At 40.3% G+C, this 17,285-nt stretch overlaps 1 long non-coding RNA gene across 2 annotated transcripts in view; it reads right to left on the reverse strand.

Moving 5' to 3' along the window:
- Positions 1 to 298: 298 nt before the first annotated feature.
- The window catches only part of LOC140701123 (uncharacterized), a 221,333-nt gene continuing 204,346 nt past the window's right edge, over positions 299 to 17,285 (reverse strand). For both annotated transcript variants that reach the window (XR_012079996.1, XR_012079995.1), the window contains one exon: positions 299 to 444. This is a non-coding gene — a long non-coding RNA (uncharacterized lncRNA). The remainder of the gene's footprint in view (positions 445 to 17,285) is intronic.

The raw sequence follows: 17,285 nt of genomic DNA on the forward strand, positions 1-17,285 counted from the left end.
ATGTAATCCATTCATAGAATTCAGCCTACAAATTAAGGGTGCTTCTCTCCATCCTTTGTACCTGAGAAAAGGATCTAATGAATAATTTTATACTGACTGTATTGTATTTCAAGGTCATTTGTGTTTTAATGGAGAAATATGCCTAATGCAAAAGAAAGCAATTCTAAGTGTTTTCAGGATGCTGGGCTGGGTATTTCTGGATGATGGTTTTCCTTTTTCCTTGTGCCTCTGTTATCAGTGCATACACACACACACACACACACACACACACAAGGCCAACATTTCTCTTACCTCGAGAAACAATGTCACTCATTTTAATTTCTGGTAATTGCTTGTGTGGCAGTGATGACTGCAGGAAGGGGAGGTCATCCATAGCACACACAGCACAGGCCAGCTCTTATCAACCCCCGTGGGGCACATCATAAAGCTTTGATGGATGCCAACCTGAAAACATAAAATACTAGAAGTTAGTTTTAGCGCTTCCCCAGGAGCTGATGCCGGATGCCCTTATTGGAATTTAAACTCAAAGTTGGCTCCAGCCATCTGTTAAATGGCCGCAGAACTTCCCCAGCTGCTTCCCATGGGCCAGTATAAAGATTGTGGTTATTTCTCTGTCCTACTGGGAAGCTGGGTGAGTGGAATTCATTACTGGGGAAAAATGCAGCTGTGCAGTGTCAGCTGGGGAAAGAGTGCAGAGGAAGGAAAGGCAGCATTCAGCATATATGCGGGTAAGGAAGACCTTCAAGGGCTGAATACTCTTAAGATGGCAAGTGAGTCAGGAATTCAAGCTCTGTGTGTTTTATGAAGCTCCTAATATTTTACCATTGACCTGATTTTTGATATTTTATGGAAACATCCACATCCATACACACACACAAACACACACACACACACACACACACACACACACTTGACTTGGAGTGGTTATTATGGTCTTATTTTGAAGTCCTAAAAGTTGGTTTTGGCCACCTACACACTACTCCTGCTGTCCTCTCATACTCCAGTGTTTGGTGATCTTTGGCTAAATGTAAGTTTTATTGGAACACTGGATCTAAGTTGAATCCAGCAGCAGCTGTCTGAGACAGCCGTTGGGCAGGAGCAGAGGTCCAGGCTTGCCAAGTGAAAGGGTCAACAGCAGTGGCCCATCCACGGGCGCATGTGGCAATCCTGTTGTCCAGAAGCCGAGATGATGGAGGCAGGAGTAACCAATGAGCCATCAGAATTAGGAGCTAGTCAGAGGCTGGAGCTAGAAAGACATGAAGTTGGCCAGAAGGACAGGAGCCATGCAGGGAGGTGCATACTCAGTGTACAAATAGGATGCAATCACCAGCGTACCTTTAGGCCAGCTGAACCAAATCTGACATGTTGTTTGTACTGCTACTGGGGACTTGCTTTCAATGTTCATCTAAATTAGCAAATATCCACAGGCTGATTTATTCATTGCTGAATGTAATGTATTTTTAAACATATGTTCGACTAATCTTGTATGTCCTAGTTTCAAAGAGTAAAATACCAAGCGTTAGTCAAATATTCAATTAATACTATTAACAATGAACAGGAAACAAGTATCAGAAAAACGCTGGGCCTGCAGAGTAGTTAGTAAGCCTGTTTTGTAAACGTGATAATACACCATTCAAGCATCACCACCAGCTGTATTCCCCACCACCCAGTCATTCTCTGCACTTTTCACAACCCAAAATGTGTTCCATTATTTTTCCCTGATTAAAGTATGTTCAGGCATCTCTCACCTTTTTTTTCGTGACTTTCTCCTCATGTGGGAATATAGTTTAAAGCAATGTTAGACGTAGACAACGTAGTTACCAAGTCTAAAACCAATCTCAGAAGTCTTGGGGATTAATGGTAGAAAAGTTTGGTAAAGCTGCAAGTCTTAAGTAGGAATCAAGTCCAAAACTTCTCCATAAACTTTAAAGTCAATTCCTTGATCGTGTTTAGAGAGACTGTTGGTTTGAAAGCTGCCTGTGTAAAGCCTTGCTTCAAACTACATTCTCATAAAAGGAGAAAGTGATGAAAAAAGGGCAAATGATTCCTGAATATAGTTTAAAGGGCAAAAAAAAAAAAAAAGGTAGAGCAACTTTCAAGTAGAGAAGTAGAGGAGAAGGAGCTCGAGAAAGGACACACAGATCACCGTGTGCTTGACGCTGGGGAAGGCGTTTAGAATTAGCCTGGGGGCTGGTTGGTGCCTTTCAATCTCTGTTCAAGAACCAGGGCCCCTTTGGATGTGTCCCAGAAGCCACCTTGAGGGAGGAGGAGGCAAGGAATCCTTCTGATATGTACAGCCACCATCTGTACAGAGAACCTGGGGGGCTGGCAGGAGCCTATCTGCCTAGTCCTGTCGCTGTCCTTGATAGACCAGGGGGGACGAACACGGCACTTATCCACATTGAGACCCTATTTTCCCTTTGGTTAAAACGGTGCTGTCATTCCTCCCGTGGATTCAAAATTATGTTTGATATTGCAGTGAGAATACAGCCCCTGTAGGTATCGAGATGAATAAGGTTTTCATGGTCAGAATGTCTTGGGTTCTTAAAAGACAGAAATCAGCAAAATTTTTCTCACATTTTACTACAACTTCAACTGTGGAACAATGACCATCTGGGCGACACGCTTGTTGATGCTCATTTAATTATTTGCACATCCTCATGGATCATTTCATTGAGCTTGTGCTCAACTGGCCCTTTCAGGGAAATAAAATATAACTCTTTGCCCAAACTGCTTACTCACTGACTTTTAGCATCTCTCTCTTTCGTGCTGGCATCTTCTAAATCCCTCTACCCAGATGCACCTTAGAAGAATTTTGCTTCTATACATTTAAGTGTTTTTGAAAAGTTTATTCAAGAAAATATTTAAGTGGAGATGAAATTTAGATGAAAGTGTCAATATTATTCATTTCCAGCTGTGAGTGTCAACAGTCATTCATGTTCTGAAAGTCAGATGTGAAACGTGACCCGTATGTGAAGCCACGTCTTCCATCCCAGGACCTCTGTGATCAGTCCTGAAGCTGGTTACCAAATCTGACTAAACACACCATATATGCTGCAAAGGCTGTTGTGTGCTGCAGGATAGTTGATGCTGTTGTTTGCAAAGCTTTCCCTTATTAGCCCCAGATTTCTCTTTAGTGATACTCAGGTTGCTTCCTCACTGTAGCCTTGTGACAAATAAAACGGAAAGATCATCAATCAGCCATGCAGACGGCACAAAATGCACATCACTGCATATGAGCGCTGCTCTGGCTGCTGCCACCTGGCCCACATCACTCCTGACCTTAGAGAGCTGTAACCTAGCAGGAATGAAAAAAAGCAAATAAAAGCACATGGGAACAAAAACTAGATGATATGTGACAGCACTGAAGTCAAGGGCATCGGTTCTGAGACCAGTTTCCCTCTGTTCATCTCACAAGCCCTACTTACCGGCTGAGTGGTCTTGGGTCAGTTAATTAACTCACTCCACTGTGCCTCAGTTTCCCCACACATGAAATAAAAATAATATTATCCCATTTATAGGATTTTTTGTAAGGATCAGGTGAATTAATGCTTTTAAATGCTTAGGACAATACCTGACAAGTAGCAACCAACACAGTCTTCAGTAAGGTCTGACTCATATTTTTATTTTTGGTTCTAAAATGTATTTGATCTAAGCTCGCCTGTCTTCCGTAATGAGGCCTCAGCTGCCTCTGTGGCCTGTCCTTGACTATTTCTTGCTTCCATTCAATTGCCTGTTAGACTCTTACCCACGGCTTGTTTTCCAAGGAAGATGTTTCCTATAGAAATTCGAAAAGGAGGAGATTTGCTGACATGCACAGAAGCAGAGAGGTGTGTGAGCTCAGGAGGAAGAAGGGCCATGAAGCTCTCATCCACACCGCCCAGCAAGAAGGTCTTTGGTCCCAAGGGAAACCCCCACTGTTTCTCTCCAGCTCAGAGGCCTGATTTGCCAGCCCACTGCAAATACATCCACCTCCGAGAATCAAATTTACAAACCTGCATAGTGGGCTCAATCAATATCAGCTCCGAATCCCCAGGACCCTGCCTAGCACCCAAGTGATGCTTAAACAACGTTCATCTTAATCATGAAATAATCTTCCTCATATCATTTGTGAGCCAATGAACCAAACTGGATCTCAATGGTACTAAGGTGTATGGCCCATGTATGCGAAAGCTTTCCTTCAGTCTCTGTTTCCCACTTTCTTGCTTGCCTCTCCGCCTTCTAGAACATTTTCTACCATCTCTACTTGCTCCTCACGCTTCCTCCTCCTCACAGCTTCCCCTCAGCTGCCTGCTGCCCCTACAAAGGCTCCTAGGAGCCCCAGCTCTCCAACCACCTCCCAAATGCCGCCTTTCCTGCCATCCCCCACAAGGCAACAGCTCTCAAAATACCCAGGAAAAGTGCTGCTGACACGTGGAATTTGTCTTGACTGTTACTGTTTCTAACAAAATCAAAGTAAACAAATTTTAAAGCCCTTTAATTCTGAAAATACCAGGCTTGGGATCCCTCCTCTTCATTTGCATGCTAATGGACTCCAAACGTCTCGCGAAAATAACTTGGAGACTAATGGTCATGGATATTGCATTTCCAGGAGAGGGGGAGCATTAAATAAAACTATCCAGCATAATTAACTGTAGCTGAACAGAGATGCAAGCCAGTCTATACTACAAAATACATAGAAAGCTAAAAAGTTGCCACACTAGGAAAAATTCTCTCTCACAGTAAAGAGAGAACACTGCAGACATTCTTCTCAAGACTAACTCCTCCCCCTGGACTCCTTCACCCCATTTCAATACACATACAGCATAAATAATGTACGTTACGTAAAGCAGCAGACAGGCATTGGGAACAGAAGTGTTTCTGTAAAATTTCTAACTAAAGCCTCTCTTGCAGTGTTGCAGCATCATCTTCATGCATATCTAATTCCTTACTGTGATGGTGTCCATTTAATCCCCTAAATGGCTGTTGTGAAATTAGTCAGCATTAGGTCTCCATGTCTGACTTTCCTACATTTTAACGGATTTTATCTCCATTAGCATTTTTCAGGAGCATTAAAGGGTTATGAGTCATTTGGTGCTATCAGTCGCTAACACTTTCACTTGGCTGTGTATTAAAAATCTCATACCTCACATGTCCAGAATGACAACTCTGACCTTCTCCCACCCAAACACACAAACACCTACCCCAACCACAGCCTATCTCTTCTCAGTGAATGGGAACTCAAACTAAGTCCAAAACCTTGCAGTCATTCTTGACTCTTCTCTTTCTCTCATACCGCACATCTAATCTATTAACTCGACCTCCAGAATATATCCAGAATCCAACCACTTCTCACCACCCGTGGACAGACACCACCACGGTCTAAGCCACCATCATCTCTGGCATACATATATGACTTCAGTATCCCACTTTGGTTCCTCGGCAGTCTCTTCTCCAGCAGGGCATCCAGAATAAGTCAGACCAAGCCCCACCTTTGCTCAAAACTCTTCAGTCGCTCTCTTCTTACTCAGAGTAAAAGCTGAAGTCTTTCCAATGCCTTATGGATGAGTTTGCTATGGCTGTAGTGACAAAGTACCACATGTACTGGGTGGCTTAAACATAGAAATTCACTGTCTCTGAGTTCTGGAGGCGAGAAGTCCAAGATCAAGGTGTTGGCAGGGGCAGGGATGGTTCCCTCGGAGGCTGTGAGGGAGAATCTTCTCTGTGCCTCTCCTCCAGCTTCTGGTGGTTGCTGGCCTTCTTTGACACTCCGTGGCTTGTAGAAACGTCCCCCTAGTCTTCACCTTCTTCACACAGTGTGCTCCCTGGGGGTGTCTGTCTCCAAACGCCCTCTCTTTAGGACACCAGTCATATTGGATTAGGGGTCCACTCTAACGCCAGTATGACCTCATCTTCAGTTACTGTACTTGCAATGGCCCTATTTCCAAGTAAGGCCACACTCCCAGGTACTGGGGTTAGGACTTCAATATATGAATTTGGGGGACATGGTTCAACTCACGAAACTCTGCATGGCCCACAGGATCTAATCTCAGATCCCCTCCTTTCTCTGACCCTCACTCTCCCTCTGATTCACTCACCTCCAGCCACACTGACCTCAACCCATTCACGTGCCAGGTTGCCCGCTCTGGGGCCTCTGCACAGCCTGTCCTCTGTGCCTGCAAACCCTCTTCCCTCAGGAGGTCTAACTTTGTCAGCATCTTCCAGTCTTTGCTCCAAAAGTCACTTGCTCAATGAGTTCTACACAAACCACCCTATTGAAACCTGCTCCCCACCCCAAAACCTCCCAAACCTCTTTACTTTGCTCCATTTTTCTTTTCATAGCACTTACCACCATCTCGTATAACATGTGATTTACTATTTATTATGTTTATTACTGGTTTGTCTTCCCCCACTAGCATGCAAGCTCCTTGAGAGGGAGTGTTTTTCTCCATTTTATCACTGATACATTCCAAGTACCTAGAACTATGCCTGGAACCTAGCAAGCTGTCAAAAAACATTTGCTGAATGGACAAATGAAGCATAAATTCACAAATGCTTCAGATTCGTAAGGAAAGTCACAAGCTGATCAGAGCTCTTTTGTTTAAAGAAACTCTGAAGAAACAGTTTTAAGAATAGAACACTTTGAAAAGGAATCCCTAGGGAGGCTTGAAATTTTCAATCTGAAGGTTTAAGCCTTGTAGAACCAGGGAAGCAGCCCTTTTGGCAGACAGTGGAGGCTGTGCCTGCAAGAAACGAACCAGATCAATACAGACAAGGTAAAATAATCAAATAATTTAGCTTAAAAGTTCACTTTATTGTTCCTGTTTAGAATTTAGAGTTAACCATTTTGCCTCTACAGACGATCAGAAACCCCCACTTAACTACAAATCCTCATTTTATTAGAGGCCATGTAGATATGAGAAATCCTGAGGGTGAGTTGGTTTCATTAAAAAGTGTGAACACACTCCTACTACAATAGGCCACAATGCTAAAAATAATCATTGCACTTCATGAGCGGATAGCCCTTGCTGTAGGAAGCTACGTGTAGATAATAAAATTTTATTTTAAGCAAAATGTCCTTCAGAGGATGGACAGATCAATCAATCAATCAATCAATCTGGGGAAACAAAAAAGTAAGTGATTTTCTTTTATTTATTTCTTTTTTTAACTCTTCTTATTCTTTTCTTTTTAAATGGTCTTCCTGTAGGAAGACTCACAATGGACTCAAACCCAGGAGTCCTGCGTTTGCGGCTTATTGGTCCGTCAGAGTTAATGTTTTCCTAGTAACTTTGGTGGCTCCAAACTAAATCACCCACACACTCCCCTGCTCTCCTGTGACCAGCAGCACCCTTTTCTAAGATGATTGAGCAGATTTCAGAGGTAGAATTTTCTGAAATCTGGCTGCTTTTCGGTCCCTGGGTTCCAAGAGAGACTTGGGAGCTTTCCAATGAATGCGTTCTTTTGCTGAAGTTAACTCTGCTCCTTCCAACCAATATGTGTGTCTGATTTCTGTTTTCCACAGTCAATACTGTATGGCCTGTCTTTCCTTGATGTAATTCTTCAGCACGTGATATAAACTCTCTTTCCCGCAGTAAGAGTTAAGTCCTTTTTAAACTATTCTTATTGACAGGGGATATTTACAAACTGAAATAGCGGTATTTCCATAAGTGAAACTTCTACTGCCAAAGGAAAAGAGGGTTACGCTAGGAAGTAGGCTCAGATTCATGGCGTATAAGCACCGTTTCTTTGATCAAAATTCTCACATATTAATATAGGCCTTTACGAACGTAAACACGAGTATTCTCCCATTAGGATAAGTAAACGTTTAGTCACACTGCTTCAGTGGAGACATTTACATTATACCCAGGGTTTCAAATATGAATTCAAGCAATACATTCAGGTCACTGAGTGTTTGCGCTCCACTGGTTTCTTCAGTTTATTCACACATCTGTGAAATGACTCTGTTGTCTTTTTATGTGTTAGTGTGTAGCTTTGACCCTTAATTTTAAAATGCATTGTTCAAATCCTGCCTTTAACATTCACTCAAAACAAGCCATTTCTTTCTTTCTGAAATCAGTCAGTCAGCCTCTCCCGCCACCTATTTCTTATTGACTTGGAATGTCCTGACAATTTCACAAAATAAAGAAAGAGAGGGAGGGAGAAGGTAAATATTTACATTGACACCCTCATCTTAACCAAGTAAAATCATCCAACAGTTTTCAAAGTCTCTAAAAAAATGGTTTTATCATATGTCAACCTCAAAGGTGACAGTACAGCAGAACTAGTATAAGTAGACCCCACACTAAGGTTATCAGGCCTTGTCCCCACCGCCACCTCCTGCCCACAGACCCATGACTTGTGACACCATCCTATTCTCCAAAGAGCCCTCTGCCTGCCTCCCATCTGGCCTGGCTATGGTAAACTAAGGACGTTTAGCCAGGGGAGAGGGTATGGAAGGATGAGACAAAGGGGTGGGGATGGCGGAGGTGGAATAGAGGGACACACACACCACGACCACTTCTCTACTCTGAGGCCTCTTGTCCCTGACCCATTGTTCATCCAGCATGGCCGGATTGATCTCCAACTGTATGTCAGACTCCAACAGCGGCTACCGAGGAGAGTAAAACAATGAGAAACGCAGGCACTACACACAGATTTTAAGTGTTACTGAGATGCGTGTTCTGGAGAAGTGCGGAGACACAGCAGGAGAACCACATCCAGAGTCCCTTCACAGTCCCCGAGCCTCAACAGCACACCCTGCTTTGACTCAGCAGCTCCTCTGCCCACGCAGCCCCACCGGGTGGTGGGATGACTCACATCACAGATGAGCAGAATGAGACTGGAAAGGCTCCAAGTTCAATTGAAATTGGAAATTGCCTGAAGTTGTGAGTTTTGTAATTCATGAAACTGGATCTAGCTGTGACCACCATCCCGGTGAGCCTGGGACTAAAGTGTTTCCCAGGACATGGAATTCCAGCCATGCGCAGACCAGAGGACTGTTCACCTTATCATATCCCAGGTCTCAATCCATCCATGTCAAAATTTTCCCCAGTCCACCAGTACTTATAAAGTTTCTTCTTTTTATAATTTACCATTTATTTTGGTAAAGGGGGGAGAATTCATAATAAAAGAAATAACATTCTCCAATAACTAAAGAAAAAAAATCTAGCTGTACACAACATACTGTATACCATTCCAGAAGACTTTATTGACTAATAATTTTTATTAATGCCTTTTAGTCTTGTATATATTTTATAAATTCCATTATAAACACAATTAGAAGTCTCCTGAGAAAGCAACATATTGATGGTAGTGATTTACTTGTGACCCAAATTTCTATGGTAGCATCTTTCAAGTGGCTCACAGCCTTGATGTTTTCTACTTTGTATTAGATTTTCCTTATATTTTCAGTCTGGTTTCAGAGTTCTTTTCTATCTTCATCTTCAAAGAGAGTCACTTTTTTTCTAATTATTTATTTGGTCTCTTTTCTAACACCTTCTGATGTTTCTTTAATAATTTCCTGCAGTTACTCAAAGTTTTTCTTGAAAGGAATTATAACCAGTTGACCAAGAATGCGGGCACTGCCATCAGGGCATGGATTCAAGTCCTGTTCTATTTTCTTTTTGTATGACTTGGAAAATGCTGTGATTCTCTGTACTTCAGAATCCTTATCAGGAAAATGCAACTAATCATAGTACTACCTTATAGAGTAGTTTTAAGGAGGCAATGACTGGATACATCTAGAGGACTTAAAATAGTTCCTGGCACTAGTATGTGCTTAATAAGCACTGGCTAATATTACTTTCATAAATGGTTCAATAATTTTTGTAGTTTTAAGATTCTAAGATCATAACTGTAAGATTTTTTTTAACAGCCAGAAATATAAACAATGCCTAGAAATATATATTCTGGTTATTTTAAGTTGGTTGATACTGATTTATTGTAACATTTTTTTGAAAATATAATTCCCTTCAGATTATGTGATCTGACAGTGGAGTGGGGTTCCTGAATAAGATGTGCAGGGATATTTAGGTCTAAAACTCAAGGAAGAGGCTTGGGCAGATGGGTGACAGTTGACAGTGGTCTTGGAAATGGAAGAAAATTGTCTTCCGATTCTAGTTTGTAGATCGAGAAGGGAAGAGATCCCAAAGAGGAACTCAGGAAGAAGTGAAGGAAATGGATCTTAAGAAAGAGAAGAGGCACTAAAGAGATAGAAGAAAAAGCAGAGAAGTACATCTGTCTATTCAGGAGGGAATGTTTAATTCTGGACGTAATCAATTAAGGATTCAGGCACCCCCTCTGAAGATACGAACAGTGTGACTGCTCACTGGCCACCTTGTTAAGAAAAGTGAAGTGTGGTGATGAAGGCAAAATCGAGGCTACAGTGGGCAGAGGAGTGGATGGGAGGGGAGGAAATGAAGACAGCAACAAAAGCAACTCTGCAAAGCACATGTGGTTTAGCTGTGGGATGTGCAGATACCATCTAATACCTAGTTGCAAACTGGAACGGGCAGTGGATGCAGAGGGCTGGAGTGGACCCAGAGGCAAGGCACAAACCCAGATCCCAGAGAAACCCAGAGTCCATTCTCCTGTGACGTAGAGAGGACTGACCCTCTGAGCCCCAAGTGGATGGACTAACCCTCAGCCACCTCATCAAATACCCTCATTCCTCTTTCTCCAGTGCTCTGTTCAAAGAGAAGAAAAGCTAAATGTAGTAACTGCCACTTCTGGGTCAGACGTGGTTCTAGGCACTTTACCTGTGTTCACTCATGTTTGTTTCACGGAAGTATCATGTTTCCATTTTATAGAGTAAAATGAGGCCCAGTGGAGCTATATCATGTATAGTAAATAACAGAGCACATTTGTTGAGGCCTATACTCTTTGATGGAGCACATTCATTTAATTATAGTCTAATCATGAGTTCTTTATTGCAAAATTCAGCTTTTGATGGAAGCAGAGACATGGTGGTAATCTCTCTGTGCCTGTATTAATTTGTGTCCATTAAATTACTTATGCCCCACTCCAGGAAGTGCCAATATTAATATTTGGACTTGGCAGAAGGTGAAAACGACTTAACTCAGTCATGTGAAACTGATGATGCAAATTCGCAACTAGAATTAGAATAAAGACTGAGATCAAAAGTCAGTCTTCCGTTTGCTCTTTCTAGTATTGTTTTCCACAGAAAGTTAAGGATGAAAGTAAATCAAATCAAGTGGTTCCATCCTGTGAACCCTCAAAGACTGAATGGACTGTTAGTCCAGGGCCTTAAAGAGCATAAATAGTTGCATGCTTGGGAAACACGGTTCTGATGTCTAGATTAGACTTAAGTAGTGCTTGTTTCATACGTGCAAAGTCAAATAGAGGACTGTCGTGATTATTAGTATAATTCAGGCCAAATGTTTCCTACACAAGTACTTAGCTGCTCATTACTAAGTAGGCAATCTTGTTTGTAGCATGCCTCGAATTGTCTCAACTCTTCATTTTAGATTTGCCAGATGCAGCTTTAGATAAGAGGCCAAGCTCTCACTCATCAGTCCAAGAAATTAATATGTCATCCAGCCTCTTAAAGCTTCCTTCTTGCCCCTCTGAAGATGGAAGCAGACCAAGATGCCTGACGGAATGGACTTGTTTTCCAGTCCCTATGCTGGATCCACACATCTCTGGATAAGAGAGCGATTAATAGAGAATTGCAGGAATCTATGAACTTCTTGATCTCTCCACCCCTTCCAATACTCTCTTGAATTCCAAATCAAAATGAGCCACTTTAATACAACCGGCATAAGGTTAAATACCACCCCAAATAGTCCATTGCGTGCCTCGCCCACATGCTACTGGACAGTGTGTACAACTGAGTATTGATAATTTGATGAAACCTGAGGACAGTCATTCCACAGGGGACTGGTTCCAGGACCCCCTGCAGATACTGACATCCAGGGATGCTTAAGTGTCTCATATAAAAAGGCAGAGCATTTGCATATAACCTACATACATTTTCCTGTTTATTTGAAATCATCTCTCAATTACTGGTAATACCTAATATAATGTAAATACTATGTAAATAGTTGGAAATACAATGCATATGCTATGCAAATGGTTGCTAGAGTGTGGCAAATTCAAGTTTTGTTTTTTGGAACTTTCTGGAACTTTTATTTTTTAAAAATTTTTTATTGAAGTATGGTCAATTATAATGTGTCAATTTCTGATGTACAGAATAATGTCCTAGTCATGCATATATATGTATATATTCATTTTCATATTATTTTTCATTAAAGGTTATTACAAGATAGTGAATATAGTTCCCTGTGCTACACAGAAGAAATTTGTTTTTTATCTATTTTTATATATAGTGGTTAAACTTTGCCAAACTCAAACTCTCAAATTTATCCCTTCCCACCTCCTTTCCCCTGGTAACCATAAAACTGTTTACTGTGTCTGTGAGTCTGTTTCTGTTTTGTACATGAGTTTTTGTAGACGAGATTAGTATTAGTATTCTGACCCACAGTGAGTTGAATCCACAGATGCTGAATCCATAGCTATGGAGGACCAACTGTATTTGTGACATAGCCTATATTTGGCTTAGAGGACAAAGGGTCATAGCTTTTTCTTTCAGGTTGTTGAAGGGCTAGAACAGTAAGTAAATTGCTATCATCTTCTGAAAATTGCATACAAGTTGTTGAAAAAAAAATACACCCCTACAAGTGTATCCCTTAATCCCTTTAGCAACTGAGAAGGTCATGTTCAAGGGCAGGATTCAGAAGATTATGTCAAAATCCATGCCTATCCCAACTGCCTCTCTCCAGGGATGCTTTTGTGTGCCTCATTAGAACAAAATTAAGAATTGTAGCATCTTGTATCTGTATCACTCTTGAGTTTATAAAGCACTTTCACATGTACTATCTCATTTTATCTTCTTAACACCCCTTTGATGTGGACATGTGATAGAGCCCACATTTTATGAAAGAGAGAAACTGAGGCTGAGAGGAGATAAGTGATCTATCCAAAATCACAAGATTAGTAAGGGCAGACTAGGACCCAAGCTCACACTTTCTAACTCCAAGTTCAGTGATGTCTCTATTCTGCCCCACCAGCTCCCTCCTTATGCAACGTTGGGAGAGATAGGACTATCTATCAAAGCTTATACCAGAAATTGACACTACATTGCAAACTGACTATACTTCAATTTAAAAAAAGAAAAAGCTGATCCTTTCACATCCAGGCTTTCCACTCCCAGTCCTCAAAAGTCGGTTATTTCAAGATCTTGAGACCTAGTAAAAGCCTTATGAGATTAATAAGATTCTGTTTAATTACTGGAAATTAATTTTTCCTCACATTCCCCTTGCAATCCTAAGGTCTAAATAACCTTAAAAAGCCTACTGCAATAAGCAACCTGAAAAGCTAATGAGTGATGAGTGATACCCGGGATGCAGCCAGCTCTTAACTGATTGTCATTTCGTTCTATGTACCTTGGGTTTTTTTCACAAACACAGAAGTTTGCTTTTGCCTTGTCTATTTCCTTATGTAACTGACCTTAAGCAATTGTGTAACACTGCAAGACTGTGATTCAGTGCACTGTTCTTCCCTACTTAGTATTATTAAAAGCTATTGGAGAAACACGGCTGGTGCTCTCCAAAAAGGAATCTTTTAATATTCTATTTAAAGATCTTGTTGTGTTTTCCTGTGAAAAGGAATAAAAGATAAAATGGTAATGTGTGAGATTGTAAAATGGTAATCATTGGGTTTTATGAAAAATGTTTGTCTCCAGAACGTTTTGCATGGTGGAGAGTTAAGGGAAAAAATTAAATATAATTTACACATGATGCATACATAATAGATATGCCACAGATAACATATTACCAAAGATACCAGCATGGACAAGTACAGTCATTTTCTTAAAATTCTTACCTAAAAGAATATGAAAAGAGGAAATTAAGTTGTATTCACAAGTGCCACTATATTGTACACGTGAAATAATCTTGGATTTTCTTCCTAAAAATCCTACAGTAGAACATGTGAAAAAATATTGAAAACCAAAGAAAAAAAATTTCATCAGAGTCCAGAGAGCACCATAAAACTTGCCGGTACGCTTCGCAAGAAAAAATTGCTGTACCCTAAAGGAGCTGCTTGAAAACCCAACCGAAAAAACAGGGATGAAAAACACTAAACAAAGCAAGTTCCCCAAAGTTCTTTCACTTTATTTTTGACCCTCTGATGGCTCCATGCCAGTGCCTTTGTGCAAGATTGCAGTGGCAGTGATTTCCTTCCTTCCTTAAAATGTAGGGATTTCCCAGATTCCCTAAGGCAGGTGCCACTAAACTGACACTACTCCAGACTTGAATTCTGAACCTCCAGCCCTCTGCCAAACACTCATTTTTTTCTTGTTTTCTCCTTTTTCAGTTTTGTTAGGTAGAACTGTTACAGTTCAACTGCACATACACATTATATTCCGTGTAAATACATATATACAGTATACTGCACATTTTTTTTTTAGTTTACATATATGTACTAATTGCCAAACACTCATTTTTCACCTTTCAAGCTTCGTAGGTTCTCTCATCTTATTTAGCAATTCTGATCTGTGAGAAATTTATTCTGCACAGTGGATTTATTTAGTTTATGGTGATTGATAAAATCAACAACATCATCCTTAAAGGAAGACTGCTTCCTTTTTGCATCACACCTCCTGCTCCCACCTTTACAGTAAAGTCAGCTTATCCATGATGGGGCTATAGGACAGGAGTATTTGAATCATGAATTTAAGGTAATCTATGTATGTTAAGAATTAGCACCTAAACTGTAATAGACAAGTCATCGTCACCCAGGAGAATGCTCTAAAGATGAAAGGAAACCTTATTTTGTACTTCTGAGAGATTAACTTAAAGAGTTCTACAAGATCAGAAGCTCTACCAGCCTCTCCTTTTGTCTCAACAGACAGATCAAGGCCTCTATAGAATATGGGGCCAGCTCTATTTTGAAGCCCAAGCTCTGCTTTCATCTCCTGGCAATTCAGTTTCTAAAGCTGTAGATAAACTGGGAAAGGCTCAGAAGAAAACAAGAAGACTAATTCATGGCTTGGATGAAATGATTATTGAAGGAAGGTTACAGGAATTTTCAGAGGTACAAGTCGTCCTTGCAGAGTTAAAGAAACTTCATGGCCACATGTCTCGTGAGTATAAATGAGAGAAAATCATACTAACATCTTTGTTGAGTTATAGAGAAATTATTCCAAACTAGGATTTGTCCTTGTCAAAAGGAAAAATTTTAGCTTCAGATCCTCTTCCTTCAGTGCCTAAATTTGATTATATTGGGACTTCTATCTTCATGAGTAAAAATAAAGAGATTACAGTTAAAGAATAAAAACAAACCAAAAATGCAGTACAGCATACCTATACATCAAGTCCCCAAACAAGATTCAAAAACATACTTGTGCAGGCAGGTTTCCAAATAGGCCCAGACACAACTGGAATGTAATGGGCAAAAAAGGGAAAACAGCAAAAATACCTTAAGACATAAGCCAAATAAAATGATATGATGAGATTTCTTTAAAATAATCCAAGGGAAGTAGGGAGAGAGAAAGAGAAAACAAGATTGGCCATGAGTTGACAACTGATTAAACTGGGTGACGGTTCATTATGCTGTTTTTTCTACTTTTGTGGATATTGAGAAATGTCTATAAAAAACAAACAAAAAAGATACTAATTGGATAAATTTTTAAATACAGCAAGACTGAGATCTACATTTAACAGCAGGACTGGTCAAAAAGAAGAAGAATCACAACTATTCAAATGGTCTTTATGCTGATTAATTTTCTTAATGCTAAAAATGTACCTGGCCCCAATCCAGATACAGCACCTGTGTGCCAACTGAAAACTAAAGATGATTAATTTTGATCACTTCACCTTCAATTGGTTGCTTAGATTGGTTCCTAGTTGTATACAGACTGCCTTGATTCATCAAAGTACCAACAATTTCAATTATCTTCCTGTTTTATGGAGAAGAATGTGTGACATAGAATAGCTTGAAGAGGATTAAATCCTGAGCTTATCCTTTGCACTTTGAGAGACAAAACATTCTGTTTGGAGACAACTCTCCTTGGACCTTCTCTATTTCTATATGTCTTGCAAGCAAAGGCACAGACTACCCTTTGTCAAAGACTATCTTTTCAAAGATCTTTGTATGGGAACAGCCTAGAAAAATAGAAATAATTTCTCCCTCTGGAACAAAGGGCAAGCAGGCTTACTTCTCATTATAAAAGTTTTGTGTTCCCGAGGCTTAGGGTTCTAACACAGCTACATGTGCAGGTATCAGCTGTCCTTTCTCTTTGTGAGGACTGGGTCTCAGGGAATCATCATAAAATATACTGATGTTCATGCTTCTTGCTGTGCCTGGAATAATAAAGTCCTTTGTCTCTGATGCAGGAATTTCATGTCTTTTCCTAGAATCCACGAAAAGGTGACAGGATAATCTACTGGCTTGCAAGTAGGCTAAAATCTCAGACTTTCACAAATCTTGAACCTCTAAAATTGGAATTGTAAATACAATGTGCCTAACATGAAAGTGACCTATATTGAGACTGACTGCAAAGAAGCCTTCAGCTGAATTCATTTTGAAAGACTGTAGTTAAAAATTAGCAATGCCTGCCAAGCAAGCCAGCAGGTAGGCTGCATCTTTCACACCATTAATGATGACCTTGTGAAATTACTTGTTTCAGTGCCAGCTAAACAGGAAGTGCTCAATAAATGATGACTAAACTGAAATGCTTGTTAAAATTCTAGACTCTGATTCTAGATTTTAGTGGATTGAATACTGAAGGGTCACACATTGCTTACGACAATAATTTTGATTTTCTAATTCTTTTTCTAATCAAAAGCTCTTCAAAATTTAAGTAGAAAAGGGAAGGCATCTTATACTTTGTATGCAAGATATATGCATTGAAACTTTAAAATTTTTTAATGTAAACCATTAGAGAAGAGTTCACATATTTTCTTCCTTACTATATTGAAAGGGAATTTAAAAACCAAAATTATTATCACCAAGTTACACTTATTATTTTGAGTTCCAAATAACAAAAAAAATCATACCATACCAAAATTGAAGCCTCATGCATTATGTCAAAACACTTGCCAAGTTCTCACACAGCTGAAAAGTCCCAGTTTCCTTGGTGTAAATAAACAGCCAAGGTCTTCAAAATGATTCAGAGGCAACATATCATCTAGAGTCAAACCAGGGACAGGTGTTCCAACAATGCAGATAAATCCTTGAGATGATTTTCATTACCCACAGTGAATAAGGTGTGACCCTTCCCAAGG

The sequence above is a fragment of the Vicugna pacos genome, chromosome 14 (assembly GCF_048564905.1).
Source record: "Vicugna pacos chromosome 14, VicPac4, whole genome shotgun sequence".
Classification (NCBI taxonomy): Eukaryota; Metazoa; Chordata; class Mammalia; order Artiodactyla; family Camelidae; genus Vicugna; species Vicugna pacos.